Raw genomic sequence first — 5290 nt, forward strand, 5'->3', positions numbered from 1 at the left:
ACCTTGTCATATGATAGCATGCTTTTGTTAAATCAGAAAATTTTAAATTTTATTTATTTGGGTTTCCAACTTGGGTTTCTTCCCTTAGGCTTCTGATCTCTTTGTTAAGTACAACTTGCTTCTAAGGTCACCCTCCCACCCTCCACAATTAGCCCGGAGATTTACCAGGGGTTCTGGCACCAACTTTACCCAGCAAGCTGAGCGCAGCGCTGTTTGTGGTTATACGCTAAGTGATTCCGCAACTATGCTATCTTTAGAGTCTTGTCTCATCCCACACAAAGCTCTTTTCAGACCCAGTTTGACATTCTGATATTGTACCGTGGCTCTGCAGGGTCAGAGAGTATAATGCGGCAATTCAGTATCTGTCTTACAGCAGAAAGGGGGTTCAGTGTTGAGTTAAAGGACAGGCTGATGACAAGGAGGGAGAAGCAACGTTCAGTGGATTCTGCCACTTTGCTCTGGTAGGAGTGAAACATCTCACCCTGAAAGATGGCTCCAGAGCACAGGAATTCTTTTCTGTTGCTGTTGAGCTTTTCAGTATCGGGACCGCTGACCTAAGCTGGTGGGCGTGGCTATAGGAGAGGCTCTTCCTTGTGGGTCCCTCCCTTGGTGTACTGTTTTCTGACATGTCAACCAAAGCAGGATTCATTGAAGTCAGCTTAAGTCGTAGAAAAGGCTGCTTAAGCTGTTGAATCTTAAGATTTTGGTGGTGTGCTTGGATGCTAAAATCTATGGCAGACTTTTCCAAATTTTATCGTCTATTCTTGTTTTCTTTGACTAGCTCTGTACCTGGTCCAGTTTCAAAAAGCTATTTGTGGCCATCCTGGATGTGAGAATAACAGAGCACTAAGAAAAGCGGGAGATTGGGTTTACTCCATGGATTATTTCATATCTAGAGTAGCCTTTCATTTCAGAGCTATTTTAACGCTGGGTCCTTACTCAGAGAGCAAACTGGAGGGTAGGACCTTGAAAAACAGTAAGTCCTTGTAGACGCGATTGACATGTCAACTATTTACCTTCTAGCGAAAAAAGAAATGATAGCTGTAATTTGTCCCTTGCTGATTAACATGTCATTTCTCACTATTATTGACCAACAGCAGCAACGATAATAAATCCCACTTCTTACCATGTTTTTCAGGCGTGGGAAACTTGCATTAAACAAAACTTTCTTCCAAGCCGACTGTCCCACCCTAGACAATTTGAAGAGGTGAGAATACCTATGTTAGCTGCATTTTACTAATCCCAAAATTGTGATTATTTGCTTGGGGAAGATTGAGAGGAAGTTTGTCTTTGCACCATTGGTGGAGATCTTGTTTGCTAAGCAATTTAGTATCACCGAGGAGGTGGAGTCATATCGTGGAGAAGTGTTTGCCGGATATCAGGACATTGGGCGCTGGTTTCATTCTGCTACTCACCAGTTGCGTGCTCCTGGCTAAGGGATCTCTTCAGGCTAAATCCCCTCATCTGGAAAGTGGTTGGCATAATGACTTCTGGAGTCTCTTCCAGGCTGAGAATTCTATAATCTGCCTTCAGAAGATGAGTCATTTTTGAGATACTTAGAACATATAGATGTCTAACCAATTAATCTTGTATCTGCGTTTAAATAGGCTTTGAAATATTATGTGAGCAGTTGAAATATATCCTTTACTATTTATGAATCTATTTATATCTTTTCATTCATCTGCCCACTCACATACACACACGCGTTAGGTGATGAAGTACGTACATTTGGCCATTCTTCAGCAGTGGTGCCAAAAGTGTTTCAGAAAGAATTTGATATTTGATATATGAAAAACCTGATCAAAATGATCATCCTGTGAAAAATTAGCATTATTAGATTTCCTTACACTTATTTTAGGGGTTAATATTGTATATATTAGAGGTAGTTGTCCTGTAACCTTTCAGTTTTTAGGGCTTCTACAGGTCTTAATTTGGAGAGTATACCTCTGTCTTGAGTTCTGTCTGTCTCTAGATCTCTGGCTACAGCCCCCATCCCCCGTTCATTCAACACTTACCTGCCAGACACCTACTGAGCACTGTCGGCACACTGAGTCCTCAGATCAATTTTAGGAGATAATGTGATAGATTTGGGGACTGCTGTCGCCCCCTCAGAATCCGCCCTGCCCTTTTCCTTTATGTTTGGTCCTGACTCTTGGATCCATCCCTCTGGCCAAAGTGACTGGTGGCATGTGAACAAATACGGTCCCATGTGAGGAAAGTCAGGATTTTTGTTAGATGCCTAGGCAAGAGACACCTCCATTTATTGAATATAAATGAGAAAACATGAAATTCCAGAAGCTTCTGGCAGTCATCTTGTCATCACAGTGCAGTCAGCCTTGGAATGATGAGCATGCTCCAAAGAACAGAGCAGACAATGGCAAGCAGCTGGGCATTCTGGGAAATTGTTAAGCCCCTGAAGCCTTCCTACCACTGGACTTTTCAGTCATATAAGGCATTGTTTCCTCATTTATTTGGGTTTTGTTATTTATCACCAAAGTCACCTTAACTGACACAGGCAAACAGTCTCTCCATTTTACTGAAGAAGAAGCTAAAGCTCAGAAGAGTTGCGAAAGACTAGATACACCGATCCTTTGAACACGCTCAAGGTCACACAGGGAGTGAGGGCGAGCTGGGGTTGGAACCCAGGCCGTCTACCTCTGGAGCCCATGCACTTAACTGCTACACTATTTTTCCTCTTCAAGAAAATTATTGTATAATTCAGACATCAGCCATTGAACATTGGTTTACTCTCTGCCTGGAGACTAAATCTAGAATTTAAAAGTGAAGCCAGGCAGTATATGAGAAAGAATGAGACTTGGGTTGTATGGGATAGGGGCTAGTGTTTCCTCCTGTCCAAAGCTCTTTTTCCCCGCTTTTCTGCTAACAACCACACACCCCCAACACTCTCCCTGAACCACCTGCCCTTGGCCACGTGGCTCAGCTACCTGGTCAGATTCCTGTCCCCCAACGCCCTCAGGAATCTGCATCTCTCTACAGGCAGAGAGCGAATGGAGCAGTCACTGGTGGGACGTACCTCAGAGGAGAACCTCGAACTCCTGCAGGAGGTGCCAGGCATCTGTTCTTCCTGAGGTCTGCTTGTTCGTCAGTTCTTATGATTCTGTGAGCTCTTGCCGCATCCTCCCCTGAAAGCTCTTTTGGTCTTAAGTTAGCCAGACTTGGTTTCAGTTGCTTATAACAAAACGTCCTCAGTTTATACATATGGCAATATTCAAGGCTCGGTTCTGAAGGCCACCTATACATTTGGTATTTGGATAATTGGTGGACTGAAGGAGCATGCAGTTATTTCTGCTTACCAACAAGAAGATGGCTTCAGATGGTCAGGGTAGCGTGCCTAGCCTCAGGAATTTCCATTTTAGCAACAGTTGAAAGGATTCTTTTAAGGAATTGTGAAAAGTGTCAATTTGTTGAAAAGATACCAAATTACAATGAGTGAATTGTATACTTTATACTTAATTAACGTAGGTGTACCATAACTAATTACAGCGTTAGGAATATTCTTATTTAATTACCCACCCCAATCCCCACTCCATCAAGCACTGGTCAAATCTTCCTGCGGGTTGGAGACAAGGAACTCGAATCTTCCTCTTGATTTTTTCCTCACATTGCTCTCTCCTTGAGCTTCATGGTCAAAGACATCAATGATTCCTCTGCTTTCTGCTCTCAAAATGCTTGGAGGGGCCATTTATCATTTATCACTTGCCTGGAGTTTGGGACCAAAAGAACTCTTTCTGGGAAAGTATCGCTGTGTATGCCGAGCTCCCGGAAAGCAGCAGGGTTCTTCCTCTGTGATACTTTCGGCCTAACCGCTCCCCCTTTTATTTTGTATTCCTCCCTTTCCCCAAACCTAGGGCTCCTGTCAACTTGCCCTCCTCTTTCTCAGCTGCCCACAGCGTGATCTATTGATGCGCAGTTCTCGAGTCTGTTCTGAGAAGGTCAGGAAGAGCAGCGATAGCATCGGCTGCCCCACGGACGAGGAAGGCACTGTGGCAGACAGTGAGCGGCCTCCACGCGAGACCCCGACCCTGCGCCTTCTCATGCACAGACTGCTTTCCTGTCTTTCTTCTGTCTGGTTTAACCTCCCACTCCCACAGAGGGCTTCTTTCAGGAAGGTTGGTGTCCTTTACTGCCATCTAGTTTCAGTAAGGGGCCATCCTCTTCCCCCAGACAGATTTTAACAACTTCACATCTCAGAGCGGAGGGATTGGAATTTGTTTTTCTCTTTCAGAAGGTCTCTTTATTTCTACATAAATTCTTGGCTGCAGTGGCGCGGCTCAGCTAAGCTTCCCCCAGCAGCGTTCATGCTCCAAGTTGGATGGACAATTCCTGTCTTACCAACGCCGGGCAGCAGTAAGTGAACAAACCGTTCTCTAGTACGAACACTCGGCGGGACAGTTTCCTGTAACACGCACTACTAGTCTCATGTAAAAGAGCTAAATTCTCTTTTTATTTAAGGAGGTTAATAAATGAGATCTAAAATTGAAATACCAAGAAATATTAGTATGATCACATTAGTTAGAAATATGGAGGTAACTCATAAATAATAGCCCAAAGAGCTGAAAATGTTTGCTTCTGAAGAGTTATTTTTAAATGTCTGTTGAATTATTTTAGTTTTTAAACATAACTTTATAGCTGAAGAAAATGAACTTTCTTTTTTTAAAGATTGGCCCCTGAGCTAACAACTGTTGCCAATCTTCTTCATTTTTTTCTTTTTCTTCCTCTTCTCCCCAAAGCCCCCCAGTACATAGTTGTGTATTTTTAGTTGTGGGTCCTCCTAGTTGTGGCATGTGGGATGCCGCCTCACCGTGGCCTGACGAGTGGTGCCATGTCCGCGCCCAGGATCCGAACCAGCGAAACCCTGGGCAGCGGAAGCGGAGCGCGAGAACTTGACCACTTGGCCACGGGGCCAGGCCCCAAAATGAACTTTCTTAAAAAACAGCATCCTTCTTTCCTCTAATGGATGCAAAATTGGCTCTGTCTCCATGGATTGTGTCTGTGGTCTCAAACTGCTAACTTTTTTTTTCTTAAAGATTGGCACCTGAGCTAACAACTGTTGCCAGTCTCTTTTTTTCCCCCTGCTTTTTCTCCCAAATCCCCCCAGTACATAGTTGTATATTTTTAGTTGTGGGTCCTTCTAGTTGTGGCATGTGGGATGCCGCCTCCGCGTGGCCTGACAAGCGGTGCCATGTCGGCGCCCAGGATCCGAACCGGCGGGACCCCGGGTCGCCAAAGCGGAGCGCGCGGACTTAACCACTCAGCCACAGGGCCGGCC

At 44.6% G+C, this 5290-nt stretch overlaps 1 long non-coding RNA gene across 1 annotated transcript; it reads left to right on the forward strand.

Moving 5' to 3' along the window:
* Window positions 1–325: 325 nt before the first annotated feature.
* Window positions 326–4513, forward strand: LOC111770455 (uncharacterized). Its single transcript, XR_011431845.1, has 5 exons — window positions 326–461; window positions 1139–1207; window positions 2998–3090; window positions 3870–4130; window positions 4247–4513. It is a non-coding gene; the product is annotated as an uncharacterized lncRNA (long non-coding RNA).
* Window positions 4514–5290: the final 777 nt, after the last annotated feature.

The sequence above is a fragment of the Equus caballus genome, chromosome 24 (genome assembly GCF_041296265.1).
Source record: "Equus caballus isolate H_3958 breed thoroughbred chromosome 24, TB-T2T, whole genome shotgun sequence".
Taxonomy (NCBI): Eukaryota; Metazoa; Chordata; class Mammalia; order Perissodactyla; family Equidae; genus Equus; species Equus caballus.